This window comes from Lagenorhynchus albirostris, chromosome 2, assembly GCF_949774975.1.
Source record: "Lagenorhynchus albirostris chromosome 2, mLagAlb1.1, whole genome shotgun sequence".
Lineage (NCBI taxonomy): Eukaryota > Metazoa > Chordata > Mammalia > Artiodactyla > Delphinidae > Lagenorhynchus > Lagenorhynchus albirostris.
This window is the reverse complement of record NC_083096.1, coordinates 48,031,752-48,047,471: the sequence shown is the minus strand read 5'-3', so window position 1 is coordinate 48,047,471 and position 15,720 is coordinate 48,031,752. Positions and strand designations below refer to the sequence as shown.

At 43.6% G+C, this 15,720-nt stretch overlaps 1 non-coding gene across 1 annotated transcript; it reads right to left on the bottom strand.

Annotated features, from left to right (window-relative positions):
- Positions 1-807: 807 nt before the first annotated feature.
- Positions 808-927, bottom strand: LOC132516639 (U5 spliceosomal RNA). The gene has a single exon (XR_009539446.1). It is a non-coding gene; the product is annotated as a U5 spliceosomal RNA (small nuclear RNA).
- Positions 928-15,720: the final 14,793 nt, after the last annotated feature.

The following is a 15,720-nucleotide window of genomic DNA, read 5'->3' as shown; positions in this document are numbered from 1 at the left end:
AAAAGAAAGAAAAAAAAAGAAAAACACCAGAGCATTTCAAATTGAACCAGAGTTTTACATTGCCAGCTACAGAAGTCAAAATAATCTCTTAATATTTAACTATGAATCTCTTAAGTATGTTCTCTAAATCTTGTCCATCTTTGTATTCTCAGCCCCTAGCAGAGTAATTTCAGATAGTATTTGTTGAGTAAAAGAAGGAATAGGTAAAAGGGTGAAATATACAATTGTTAATGAAGGTACTTTCTACATGGGCCACTAGACTCCTCAATCTAATGAACCCCCATCCAGTATATCACAGAATAGCCTCTCTGTCCAAGTTTCCTTTTCAAGATAAAGTTTTTAAATGGTATGAGTGGAAAAGACCTGTAAGTTCAGGGTCTCCAATCTCAGCTCCTCAAAATATCATGAGGGATCTTCAAGTTCAAGGTTGGTCTAGCTTCTTTCCAGGGAGCTCTAGGGCTGTAAAGGGCTATCAGATGGTGGACTACCAGATGGATCCACCCACTGTCAACCCAGCTTCAATATGCCCTAAACAAAGCTCAGCACCTCTTCTCCCCCCCAAACTTAAAAAAAATATATTTATTTATTCGGTTAAACCGGGTCTTGGTTGCAACATGCGGGCTCCTTAGTTATGACAGGAGAGTTCCTTATTTGTGACATGTGAACTCCCAGTTGTTGGATACACGTGGGACCATACTCCTACCAAGGAATCAAACCCAGAACTCCTGCATCGGGAGCACCGAGTCTCACAGACTTGGCTAGCAGGAAAGTTCATATCGTTAGATCTATTTTTATCACAGAAATATCAGCCTTGTTTATCCCCACAAGCCTTCAAAGAATTGAGGCAACTGTCATGATTTTTCCTCCCCATGTGAATCTTTAGTAAAAGATAAAAGATTCATTCGATTATGAGGAGAAACACTAGTATAGATTCCTCTCCCCCCACCTTTTTTTTTTTTTTTTGCGGTACACGGGCCTCTCACTGTTGTGGCTTCTCCCGTTGCGGAGCACAGGCTCCGGACGCGCAGTCTCAGCGGCCATGGCTCACGGGCCCAGCCGCTCCGCGGCATGTGGGATCTTCCCAGACCGGGGCACAAACCCGCGTCCCCTGCGTCAGCAGGCAGACTCTCAACCACTGCGCCACCAGGGAAGCCCTCCTCTCCCTTTTTAATTGCTTCTCCTTCACTTTGTTTACTGCCCCAGTTGGTGCCACTGCTTTTCCCACTTGCCTATACTAGTAACCTAATGGTCACCCCTTATTTCATCCTACCCCAAATCACCAACTTTGATGAGTTTTTAACCTAAATATTTCTCATATTTGTCCTTCTCCTGGACATCTCCACTCTTACTGCTTTAATGTGGGCTCTTTTCAATGCCCACCTGGAGTACAGCACTGGGTTCCTAATTGGTCTCACCTCCATTCTCTCTGGACCATCCTCCACAGAGTGACCAAACGCAGCAGTGCATTCTTTAAAGCTCTCAGGGCTTTCCTATCACCTGCAGACAATGCCAGCTCCTTTCCAGTTTGTAAAACTCTTCATAACCTGGCCCCTGCCTACCTCTCAAGACTCATGTTCCCTTTTTTGAAGTTCATGTTCTAAAATTACCAAATATATTATGCTTCCAAACATTTCTGTTATTCCTTCTGCATGAATTTCTCTTCCTTCCCTCACTTCTTCACCTACTTAGTTTGTACTCCTTCTTTAAGAATCAGCTTCCCCAGGCTAGTCCAAGTGATCTTTCAGTGTGCTCCCAAGGTAGACCTCAATAATAAAACACAATCCATTATATTGAAAAGGTTTTATATTTATCACTTTCACTAATCTGTAATAAACTTGAAGGTATTCTAGCTTAGTGGTGGCACTTAATAGGCCTTTAATAACCTCTAGGTGTTCGTTCTTCAGTTTGAAGAGTTTAATTGAATAATAATATTTAAGATTAATCAGAATTAGAATGCATATTGCCCAAGTATCTTAGTCATTTCAATAGGTGGTTTGTTATGTTGTTTCTTGAGTTTTATTTTTCTCTTATTTTTATCACTATTAATAAGCATTAATATTATATTATTGCTACCTTAAAGGTATATTATATTTGCTACCTTATTAATCTTTATTATCTGAAAAGTTGATTTTTTTACATAACTGGATGGGCGTATTGAGAGTGAGATCTCATTTTCTCTTTTTAGAGCCCTCACATATTTTGATGTTTTTTTCATTCTCCTTCTTCATGGAAAGAGACTTGTGTCTTTTTTACTGTGCCCCACAGCATGGAGCTTTATTTATTAATATGTTACCTTTGTTAATACGTTACTTTCCTTCTAGTAGGATTGGGTCCTACAGTGTTTTATGTCTTCATTCATTCCACGTGCTAACAAATTCCTTATATCTGTGTCCTGGAAGCCCCTGATTCCTGAGTAAAACCCTTCCTTCAGCAGAAATGAGAAATACCCTTGCTGGTTATTCTAGTTGCAAGAGCAATATTTAGTCTTGTTCTCCTCACCCTGCCATCAATCCTGGGTATCACTGTCAATCTTCTTGCCTTTGATGTAAAAACCACAGCTTGCCTTGGCTTTCTGACTGACAGTGATGGTGATGCCTGCTTCAATGCCTATCACCAGTGGTTTGAAGAGGCAAGAAGGATATGAAGGGAATGGATGCTTTTTACAACTGACTGCCTGTACTTGGTTTTATTGCTTTATTCCCTTACAACTTATAACGCTTGAAAGGCAGTACAAAAGTTCATTAGCCCAGTGTCTGACAGTTCAGAAACTAGTAACCTTCAGACTGATGTTCCCTCCATTGACTTACTCCGCGTGGCAGATTAAACTTTCCAAACATGGCCACAGCTATATTTCTCATCCTACGTGCTATTCCAGGACCTGTCAGTCCCCCATCAAGAAGTGAAGTCTATCTCCTCTCCCTTCAAACCTGGGTGGATCCTGTGACACCCTGGATGAGTATAACATAATAGAAGTGACGCTGAATAACTTCTGAGGTTAGGTTATAGAAGGCAGTCTACACTTTGGGAACTTTGATTCGACCTGTGAGAAGTCCACTCACCCTGAAAGGTCATGTGGAGATATCACATGGAGACAGAGAGAGATGCCCAAGGAACCCCAGCTCTTTCAGCCTCCAGTTTTGTGTCTTCCCACCCAAGTAACGGAGATGTGAGTAAGTGAGCCTTCAGAGGATCCCAGCTCCTCTGATGGATCCTCACAGGATCCATCCTGTGAGGGTGGATCAAAAGTTTCCCTCCATATCTCTCCCAAATTGCAGACTTATGAGCAAAATAAATACTGTTGTTCTAAGTCACTAGGTTTTAGAGTTGTTTGTCATGCAGGAACATATGGGCAGAACATGCCTCATCATCAGAGTTCAGAGACTCTCATTTGATGCCTTTTCTGTAAAGGTGGAAATTTGAGATTCTAGATGTGTCCTTAGATGGCAGAATGGGATGATAAGTCAGAGGGCTTTAAACTCTTTGTGTGGAGGCTTCTGTGTGAAAATAACACTGGAGATACTTTTTCAGGGCCGTTTGGAGGCTGGGAGAAAGAAAGAGGAATTAAAGTGGACCAGAAGGAAGAGACGCATGGGACAGACAGGCTATTCCCGGTACCTCCGCATCAGAGGACGAGAGACTACCATTTCTTTCTCTGTGTCATGTATTATGATCCCAATTCCCCAACAGTGTTCACTGCCCTAGAGAAGAACACAAGAGCCTTACTTTTCCTAGTGCATGATTCTTCCTACAGAGAAAGAAGACTTGTCTCTTTCTTTTCATTTGCCACTTATATTTTCAGGGCATCTGACCTCAGGGATCAGGAGAAAGGTGGGTGACTGTCCAGGGTGCTGGCTGAGGATTACCATGACTTTTGCATGTCTCTTGCTCCTGACAGACTTTGTTCTTCACAGGAACTCACATCTATAGGCTCAGTGACTGACAATGACAAAGGCATCCTAGATCCTAAGATGATCAAGGATTTGTCACTAGGTTTCATATATTTAGTTTTAGGATGTGATGTAAAGACCAATCTAAAAAGGAAGACCACCATTTGTTCATTTCTTTACCTTAGTACCATACAGATGCCTCTGTGTAGGGGTGCGGGGGTGGGAGGTGTAGTATATGTACTCAACAGAACAAGGACTAAACAAGTTCTCCTAGAAGGGTTGAGGTATTTTACTCATTGACAATGTAAAATTCCTTATACTGGAATCTCAAGTAGGCTAATCAGAATTTTCTTCTGCACGTTTCATTGAATATCTTTGTTCACTGTTACTGAATGTGGACATAGGCATCCCATGTGCCACTGTCCTGGAAAGGGCAGACTGGGAACACTTGAGTCCCAGAATCTGGGACATGCAGTTGGAGGATCAGTTGGTCTACCTTTCTCTTTCCCCCTCCTATCTTCCTGTCCCCCCATGTCCTCTCTCTCCAGTCCTTTCTTTGCTGTGCAAGACCACATCCTAGGGTGGAAGTAGAGGTAGAAATCGAATGGTAATGACAAGTTCCTTTGGGGGCAGGAGGATAGGCTCCACCCACCCCACTGTGCTTCACAGTCACCCATGTGGCCAATGTGGTGAGGTGGTGAGGGAGAGCACTGCATCTGAAGGCAGACCTGTGTTCAGATTCAGCCTCTGAGGTTTGATGGCTGTGTAACCTCAAACAAGTCATTGAGTCCCTTTTTATTTTCTCATCTGTAAAAAGATAACTCAGCCTGCAGAGAGTTGTTGTGAGGACTAAGTGAGATGATGTATTAGAAAGAATTTTGTAACCTATGAAACACTCTACTAATGAATTACTATGTCTGATAATGAAGACATAAGAAGGGACGAAGGGGTGAATCTAAGGGGCTATTGAAGGCAGCAACAATGAGCGGACATATGGGAAGAGAGGAGAGACATCCTCACAGGCAGAGGATATCTGCACCAGAGTTCCTGCCAGCTGGGTCTAACCCAGTAGAGGGAAAGTAGAGGCTCACCTGGAGGTGTGCATGTGCCCAAACTGAGGCAACAGGTAAGAGGGGAGAGCAACTGAATAATAGCAGCCATGTGCCCCACACTGGCTAAATGCCGGGACTGTGCTGAAGCCTTACATGCTTATTTACTTCTCAGGACAACTCTGTGTAACAGGTGCTAGTATCCTTACTTATAGAGAATAGGTTCTGATGGGTACAAGAAATTTCTAAAAACCTCACATCAAGTAAATGGCAGAAGATGGATTCAAATCTAGATTTTTCAGACTCCAAAGGCCCAGCCAGGAAGATGGAGGAAAGGTTTTATTTTGTTTTAATGAATTTTTATAACAAGTAGGAGAGTCAGAAAAACCTACTGTGAGGCAGTTCATAAAGCTGAGGTTTCAAAGAACCAGGGTGAGTGAAAGAAAGTAGGTGGTGGGACAAGTCAGAAGGTCCAGATGAGCCACAGAGACAGAGGCATATACCATCCTCCCTGTGGGATGGCTCGTGGGTGAGCTGGATGCATTTTAAGTGCTGTGGACAGAGCAACATCCTGCAGCCTATTCTAGGTGAGGACCAGAAAGTCTTCATCTTGGGTGTACCTGTGCTCCTGTTTTCTTTTCATTGCAGTTAATAGTATTAGTGAATGGCACAGACCAGCATTTACCACAGTATATTCCAGGGCACATTAGTTCTGTAAGATGCTAATGGATAGGACTTGGAAAAAAGGGTCAAGTAAATTCACTTCAATTTAATTTAAGACATTTTTTGAAGACCCACAGCAGGGCTGTGAACTACAAATTCAACCATGAAAAATACAGGTAAAGTTCTTGTCCTCATGGAGGTTGTAACCTAACAGTCAAGTAAGTTTGGATATGTTATACCAAAGTGATGTATGTTTCTTTACTGCAAACATTTCAGGGTTTTATGATGCATGCATTTCAACTTTCCAAGAGGAAGGTAGAGTATGCAGGGTATACTCTATGCAAAAAAGGGTACAGAGTATGCCAAATATCTGGCCATGCAATCCTATTTTATTTGCCATAAAGTCTCTTCTCATGACCCCAGAGCTGGTGTTCTGCAGTAAAAACCTGGAGGAAATGCTGGGGGCAGATAGAGAAAGAAGGACATACACCACCTCCACCTTGCTACATGTCACCACCATATTGGTAATGTGACCAAAAGAGATGATGGATAACATTTAAGCCCAGGACATGGCATTCAGGTGATGTAAATATGGGGGACAGTGGTCCCCGTTTGTGGACATTAAACGACAGCTACCTCTCAACACTGAACTCTGATGGAGAGTCAAGGCCACCTAGAAATTGCCAGAGGAAAGTCTGAGGGGGTGGATGGTTCTCTAAGCAGGACGGAGAGGCTCACTGGGCCAAAGGAGTAGCAAGAGATGGAGGCATAGAAAGTGGTGAGTGAGGAGCGGGTAGGTCCTTTCCTCCTAGGCCCTGAGAGAGAGGGAGTAGCATTTCTTGTCAGAGTCTTACAGGAGGACCTAGGTGGCAGATGTGCTGGTGTGGGCCTGAGGGTAGAGCATGTTCCATCTTGTGTATAACATAGACAGAGGCACTCACTTGAGTCAGCCATGGGCCAGCAATCGAAGTGTATCACTCAGGCAAACAAGCCCAGGAAAAGAACTGAAGGATGGCTAGTCTTTTTTTTTTTTTTCCTTCTTCACGAAGACATTTTGATCTTGGTTACCCTCTGGGTTTTTCCTCTCTTTCTCTGATCCTGTCGCTCTCACGAGATGTGCCCTGCACAGGCGTTACATAACAGACGGCCTGCAGGGAACACCTATACAAGAGGGCATGACAGTCAGACAATGGGCGGGCAGAGCTGCCCTGAGAAAATGGAGTCATTCATGAGGCCTGTGAGAGGCGGCTCTGTTCCCAGCTTGGCTCGCTGGTAAATGAAGTGCGCTGGGGACAAAGAGGGAAACTTTACACTCTTGCAATTTTCCCACAGTGGCAGGCTCACAGAAAAACAAGGCACTAGTTGGCTTAGAGGAGAAAAGGCAAACATATCCATAGACTTTGCTTTCTCTCCCAGGTCGCTGTCTTGTGCCAAAACCACAGAATAATCTCCCAGCGAGGGAACAGCAAGGCTGACTTGCTGTGGGCCTAAAAGGCAGAAGCCAGAGGGTATGTATGGGTCTGCCTGCTGCTCCTGTCTGTTTCATCATCTCTCCATGGGTTTTCACTTCTGAATCACTCATATTCTACCTCTGTTCCAGCTCACTTTGCAGGGAAAGAATGTTGTCAGTGAAGATGATGACTCTGAAACAGAAATAACAACATCTCCTCTAAGTGCAAAATGGGCTGCATCTTCTTCCACAGAGCCAGCCGACTCACCTGTTCTCAGGCACTCTTCAGTTCAAGGACAGGATGACCATTGCTCCAGGCCTGTGTCCGGAGTCACATCCAGAAAATATGTAGCAGCTGGGCCCAGGGGCTCTTTGCATGGGAATTTTGTATTGTAGGTATATTGCTGCTTTGACTTATAAATCACAAAGTGCCAAAAATTTAACCTAAAAGTCATGTGTGTCTTCTAGTGTTTCATATAAGACTAAATTTCATGCCAAGATACCAGAATTATAACAAATAATCTTACATATTAAAGAAAATTCCCAAACCCCACTAAAAACCTACTTATCTTGGTACAAAGCTCTCGCCCAAGTTAACTATTTAAAGAGATTTTTGGAATCCATTGTAGAATGATTGAACACATGGCACTATCCCTAACACTAGGAATTCCACTGTAATCCCCAGGTGCAGAGTGGATCCCGCTGTGGGGTAAGTAAGTATAATATAATCGTATAAGATAGGAAGGTCCCTCTTTATCTACCCTGGAAGGTTTTCTCCTTACCCAGTACCAGAGGACTCCACAGGATAAAGAAGGGAAGAAGAGAGTTAGGAGGTGTAAAACACTTCCAGAATGATATGAAGGCACTAGGGCAGTCCAGTCTGGGATACAAATATAGTAAAATAGACCTGGGTTTGTAAGCTCAGCCCCATATGAGGAGGCTCTGTCCTTCTGGGCACTAAGCCTATGATGTGATCAGGTACCAGCTGAAGAAGATGGTGGTTAAATGCTCTGGAACGAGATAGATGGGTCTGTATCTTAATTTTAAAACTTGGTAACTATGAGACCTTCAGGAAATTACTTTGCTTTTGTTTCCTCAACTGTACAATCAGAATGGCCACAATTTATAGGAAGGTGGGAAGGCGTAGACCAGACATCTGTCCCGGGAGAACTGGAGGACGTGAACTGTAAGGCACCCCCCATCTCAGGCCATTCACAAGACTGAACAGCCTCATGAAGCAGGTGGAAATTTTTTGAGAAGAATCCTCATTGCCTTGGGAAAACTTCACACAGACCAGTATCGTGTCATGCACTGGGGCCTGGAAACCACTGCACAGATTATCTGCTGTGGTTGAATCCTACATTGACTTTAATGATATTCTTTAAAGAGTAACCTTTCAAGTTTTCTCATTTGTGCTTCAGGTGTAAAAATGCAGCTTTCACCTATCCATGGGCCTCCCCTAACTGCTTCCACTTTAGAATTTGAGAGAAGAATCAAAAGCTGTGGGCTTGCAGATGATCAGAGAATAGGCAGTCGCCAACATGTTTGGAGCACCTATCATGTCCCAGGTACCATGCAAGACTTCAGTTACTTATGGTACTTACAACAGAGTGGGAGAGAGAGGTGAGGAATTGGGTTAGATGTTACAAGAATGAAGCCTGGGAGCCTCTGGGAGTATGCCTTAACCAGAAGAGCAGTGGCTGGGGAAGATTTGCCAGAGGAGGTGATACCTGAGCTGAGTCTTGAAGAGTATGTCAGCCAGGTGAAAGTATGGGGTGTACCCAGGCAGAAGGAGCCAAGCATGCAAGGCCATGGAAGGCAAGAGGGTATGCATGTTTGATACACTGCAGTAGTTCCACATGGCTGGAGAATTAGAATGTGGTGAGGTGAGACATGGTGAATAGGAGCCAGAGATGTAGACAGGGCCCAGATCTCCATAATATTCCCAATTAGCTCTGAGACATCATTTCTTCCCAAGGAATACCTTCAATAGGGATATTTACTGCTCTAAGCATTTACTGATAATTTAATTCTTCAAATGGAATGGTAAAGCAGAGAAAGACACTGGGTAATGCTTCACATGTTTTCACGTCAGCAGTCCCTTTAATGACCTTTTTCTTTCTAATTTGAAAAGAATTCTTCAGGCAATTTAGTTTATGCTTCCATAACTATTTATCTTCTCTCTACTGACATTTGAAACTGATCTTTTTTGAAAAAGCTATTTTTGACCAAATTGATCTAGATTACTCATTGACTAGTCTATTGACCACAGCTGCCTTTCAAAAGGGCTTCACCTTTTAAGCTTAATGATAGCTACCATTATTGGGCTACTATTATATGCCTGGCACTGTGCTAAGTGTTTTGAAATATTGTTAATCCTCACAGCAAATCAATGAAAAAGATACTACTATTATTTCTTTTGTAATTTATACATATTTTATATCTCATTCTTTTTTTTGAGGTGTAGTTGACTTACAAGATTATATGTTTCAGGTGTACAACATAGTAATTCACAATTTTTAAAGATTATATTCCGTTTATAGTTATTATAAAATATTATTCCCTGTGCTGTATAATATACCCTTGTTGCTTATTTATTTTATACATGGTAGTTTGTACCTCTTCATCCTCTCCCCCTACCTTTCCCCTCCCCCTCCCCTCTCGCCACTGGTAAACACTAGTTTGTTCTCTATATCTGTGATACTATTATTTCCACTTTACAGATGAGAAAAATGAGGCTTGATAAAGTAATAGCTTATAAATGGCAGAACTGGGATTCAATCTGTTTGATTCCAAAATCTCTACTCTTCACCGTTTCACTCCACCACTATTTTAAAATACTTTTGAGGGGAACAACTGAAAACAAGATGTATGAGAGTTGCTTCCCGGTGGATAGTCAAGTTCCTAGACCAGAAAACATCTTTTCCTTTGCAGATAGAAGGCAGCTGTTGGGCTGCATCCTGCGGGCTTACAAGCCCAGCTTCAAGACCAAAGAAAGAGCCCAGAGTCAGCCACAGAGACATAAATGATTTAATGGATGAGGGAGCTTACATGTCTGAAGCAAGGTCCTGGAGCAACGACAGGCAGGACATGGTGATAGTCTTCGCTCCTGGAAGGGGGGCGGGGAGGGGAGATTACGTGTTATAGGGGAATTGATGTCAGGTGGGCTCACTAGCTACCAGGGAAACCAGTAGAGGGGCACACCCCTCACCACCCCTTTGCTAAGAACAATCACTAGCTGGGGTCTGGGACAAGTACATAGGAAAGTCAGTCATGTGTATAGGGTGTAGGTGAAGCAGGCACTGGTCAGGCAGGGGATGTGCTCTCTTACAGAGAGCAAGAGAGCAGCCATTTTGAGCAGCCTGACCATATAGCAGCAAAGCAGCAAACAATCAGTGAATGTTCTAAGAGGTGATGGGGGAGATAGGAGGTCAGAAAAGAACTTCTCTCTGTGATGTGAAAACTTGAGTTAAGATACCTCTGAAGAATTTTAATGCCAATTTTCTGTAAAACTCTCATTCTTTGAAGTATGGACTTTAGTTAATAATAATGTATTGGAACTTCCCTGGTGGCATAGTGGTTAAGAATCCGCCTGCCAATGCAGGGGATACGGGTTTGAGCCCTGGTCCGGGAAGATCCCACATGCCGCGGAGCAACAAAGCCCATGCGCCACAACTACTGAGCCTGCGCTCTAGAGCCCATGAGCCACATCTACTGAGCCCGTGTGCCACAACTACTGAAGCCCGCATGCCTAGAGCCCGTGCTCCACAACAAGAGAAGCCACTGCAAGGAGAAAGCCCATGCATTGCAATGAAGAGTAGCCCCCGCTTGCTGCAACTAGAGAAAGCCTAGGTGCAGCAACAAAGACCCAACGTGGCCAAAAATAAATAAATAAATTTATTTTAAAAATAATAATGTATCAATATCGGTTCCTTAATTGTAATAAATGTACCATGCTCATGTAAGATGTTACTCACAGGGGAAACTAGGTGAGGGGTATATGGGAACTCTGTACTATCTTGGCAATTTTTCTTCAAGTCTAAAACTATTGTAAAAAATAAAGTTTGTTTTAAAAAACCTCATTCTCCAAAGCCACATACATACTCCAGAAGAGCTTTTATTCTTAGAAACATCCACAAACAATTGATTTGCTAAGATCATGGCCCAGATTAGAATGAGCAGTAATTATTAATGATTAAAGTTTAGTGCAGAAGTTCCAAATTTGTACCCTGGAGTGTTTATGTATCTCTAAATCTATATGTGTATGGATATATATACATATGTATATATGTATATATATCAGTGATTCCTGTTGCTCTTTATTTTGTAGACAAAGCATGATTGACAAAAAGTATGTGTCACACACTTTTTTACCTCGTTATCTATATCTTTGAACTGCATGTTACTGACCCAGGTCCCTTTATCCATCTCTTAAGAGCTGTTGAATTAGTCAAACTGCCTGGGGTTGAAGAGGAGGCTTCCAAAGAGCTGATCTCATACATTCAAACTGGCAGGCTGGCCAGTTCTCAGGCACATGAAAGTGTTCTCTGGTGCTAAACACCCCATTCTAGTTGTGCCCATTTGGGGGGCATGGTTGATACAGCCTTGATGCATTCACTGGGCTGCTTTTCCCTCTCATCTACCCTGCTCCAGCCAGATTCAGGAGAGCATGTTTTATGAAGAAACCAACTCCCTTAGTTAAGATTATTCAACTCCTTGTTACTCTCATTCCCTTTCTCCAGGTGGAGATCTGAAGGGTCTGAGGAGGGAGGCTTCCTGTTGGAGGTTGTATAGCCACGCTGGAAGCCAGCAGTTAGACAGAGGGAGAAGGATGCTCAAAAAGGCTTGCTTCCCAGGGCCCCATCCCAACCACACCACTTCTCTTTTTTTTAGATAACAGCGTAAGGAGGTTGGTCAACATGAGTTTAATTATTATCCAGAAAACCATTAAGGGCTGGATGAGCTCACTCACAGAGGCCACTGGATTTCGGAAGCAGGGATTTTTATTTCCTCTGGACTGGGAGAGTTGAGTCATATAAAAGAACCCAAGCTTTACTGAATTCAGACCCACATTTTGTTTCCAGCCAAAGGTCATCTTGAAGCAGAGTGGGAAGCAAAGCTTCCCTATAAGAAGAGGGTTAGGCTCTGAGCTTGGTTCCCCTATTTACATTCAGACAATGGGAGGGCAGTTGACTGTTTTCACGGTGTGCAAAATAGTTCCACTTAGTAAAAATAGTTCTCAGTGTATTTAGTTTGCTCTCTCTGCCATAATGCTTATGTGGTACCCCCATAAATCTCTTCTCTTTTTAGGGGCCTACTGACTAGCCCTTCTATAGCTTGGGATCTAAAAAAGGCAATTCCTTCTTTGGTGTGAGCTTTTTCAGAATGCCTGTGCAAGGAATAAGAATTTGCTGGCCATCTGCCTGGGAGGAGACATCTGTATCAACTATAAGATCTGGCTTCTAGGTCATCAAGAGTTAGAAAGAGTTGAACAACCACCCTGGCCCCTTGGCTCGCGAGGAGCTCCCTCCAGGGTTAATAGGAAAAGAGATGAGGGCCAGGAGGTGGACACAGTCAACCATTCTCCAAAGCCAGAATTGGACCTTGGAAGCCTTGTTTTCTAAAGTGATATAGGAAAATTAAGGGGAACCAGTAGACGAGGGACTTAGCAAGGCTGAAGCTACAGCACAAGGTCACACAGACTCTGAATGAACAGGCTGTGTCTCCAACACAGGTTTTATCTGACTCCAAAGTTCAGGCCCTTCTACTTGAGATTTAAATCTCTCATGTGGAATATGGTCAGTTAAGGCTGCAAAAGGGAAAGGAATGGAATCCCAATGTTGAATATTTATGAATATATAAACTCCTGAACACTGTCAACAGTAAACAGATGGGAGCTCACTTCAGATATAATTATAACCATGCCAAAAAGTCATAATTAACACTGAAAACCTTTAGTGCACTTGCTATCGGAGCTATTGAGTATTCCTAACCCTGTGGTACAGAAGAAAAAAAATAAAAGCCTGAGAATTCAGCTCATTTACTCAAGTCATTGACACATCAAAGGAAAAGCTCTTCTAAGTCCATTTAGGTGGTTTAGGGCTGGGGAACATGCCCAGAATCCCTAAATAGAAATAAGTATTGGTCATCAGAGCAGTGTGGTCTCACCTCGGGCTCCAGAAGTTCCTTGTTCAACTCTGGTATCTAAACGTCCAAAATGCCTTATTCACTTCAGAGGGTGAAAAACACTCAATTCCCCAGGATTGTCAGATGGAGTTTTCCAGTATAAAACGTCTCAGTCGCTGGGAATCCGGCCAAAGTAAACTCCTATTCCTGACCCACCCATACCTCTGAACTGGCTGGGAAGGGAGAGAGGGAAACCCCAAAACAAATGTAAAAGCAGCTTGTCAGTTTGTGCTGTGGCCCTCCCCTCCCCCGGGGGAAGGTTCACTCCAGGTGAGACAGGATCTGGGGAAAGCTGTGGGTGACGAGCTGTCAATGGCATCTCTGTTTGGTTCCAGGCCTGAGTGGGGCCATGGCTTACATAACAGTTTGGCAGGGGTACGCAGCCAGGCGGAAGCACGCGGGTTTCCAGCAGCATATAATCATCTTTGATTTCTCTGTTTGTTCAGTAGTTTTTAATGTGGTGGGAGAGGGAGCGGTGCAGAAGGAGGAGCAGGATTCTGACACGCTGCAATCTTCTGTTTCCTTCGACAGAACAAATAGTCCCAAACGGATCCCTGTGGCCAGAGAATTAGCAACTGCCACACAAGTCTTCTCTGGGGCAGGAGCTGCACTGGAGCCCAGTCCTGACCTAAGAAGGTCAGAGATTGACCTAAAACATGTGCACATGAGCCTGATGGGCTGCCGGGAGGTTGGGGTCCCTGGCAGTGCCTGACACTGTTTGCCCTCTTGGCTGCAAGGACTATCGTGTCCCCCTCTGATCTTGCAGGTTGCTGTGTCCCATGCCATGTTCACCCAGAAAGGCAGGTATTCAGCCCTTGTGTCTTGCTAACCAATGTCTCTCTCTCCAGGCCACCTCCATGTAGGTACCAGGCTGATCATGCTGCAACAGTGAGCATGTGGGAGCGACCAATTTACACAGTAACATTCACTTGATAAAAGCACAAATTTCCAGCCCCTTTTGATCCTAATTTACCTGGAGTTGAGTAGCAACTATCCTCCTGAGAATGAGAACACGCTCTCTACTGGCTGTAGTCCCCACCAGTCCCTATTGTCCCTCACCTGGAGGTCTCTTTATTTACTTATTTTACTTTTCTGGTTCTTGCAGACATTTTTAGGTTGAGTTCCCTGTCCTATCTTAATTGTAATCATTTGCTATCATAATCATCTGCTTACCTCTCTGACCTGCCTGATAGACTGTGAACTCCTTGGGCAGGGGCTCAAATTGATCATTGATTTATTGAACAACTATCTATGGAGTCCTCACCTTGAGCAGAATGAAAAGTACTAGTCATTTTGTCAGGAATATAGTATTCAGCATAGACTTCTAGTGCCTAGCACTGAGCACCTGCTCTCTATATGTATTTAGATTAAATGAATAAATGACTACTTCTTCCTTTGTGAGACGTGTTGATCTTGGCAGTAGGGTTCTGTTACCAAATATTCCCATGCTGTCAACCTTGTAAGAAGGTTTCCTGATAGGGTGCACCTTGTTATGCAGTAATTTGCATGAACTTGTGTAATGTTGTTTTGCTCAGGTATTTCCCTATATTCAGATATTTCTAATCCCCAGCTTGCATCTCTAGCCTCATTTTTGGCTACTCCCTACCCTATCCAGCCATGCAGCATTGCTTATATGACGTCTCTGTATCCACTTCACTCCTGGGACATCCATGCCCTTGCTCACACTGTCTCCTCAATCCGGAATGTCCGCTGTCTTGCCCTTTACTTCACCTCCTTACCACTCCTCCTGGCCAGCTCCCAGCCCACTCATAAGACTCAGCTCACATGTCACCTCCCCCTGGAGCCTCCCCTGATCTCTCCAGGCTGGGTTAAAGATTTCTACTTTCTGTTCTCGATTTTTGTGCAGATCTTTTATGAGTCTGTCTCCACCACCATGCTGACAGCCCCTGAGGTCAGGGACTGTCTTTTCACTTCTGGATTCTCAGGGCCAAGCACATAATAGGAACTTTCTATATATAGAGAGAAGACAATTCAGTCGTGCTGGTAGATGAGACCTTGTCCGGCCCAGACCCATTATTAGCACCACATCGGTGCATACATACCCTCAACCCCGACACTCCCTGCAGAGGCCACATTACCTGCCAAGGAACCAGCTGGATTCTTGCTTTGTACAGAGACTAGCTCTCTGTTGACATATCATGTTCTTTCCCCATTATAATTACTACCCAGGCTCTGTGTGTTTTCTCAAGCTTTCAGTGTTTGAGTACATGAGATTCTTTTGCTCTACATAAGAAAGCAATGCCATCTGTTCACTAGATGGAAATTCCAGAAAGCTTCAGAAAAGCAACCAGGTTTTTGCTATAGAACAGCCCCAAAATACCTCAGTGGAATTCGGGGTGGGAGGCAGATAAAATCATGACAGGAAAAACTGAGGGCTCTTAGTTATGTGTGATTTCTGCCCCCTTTCTTCCATCTTAGAGTTTAGAACTTTTCTCTCAAATCCATTTCAGTGGGATCTATGCCC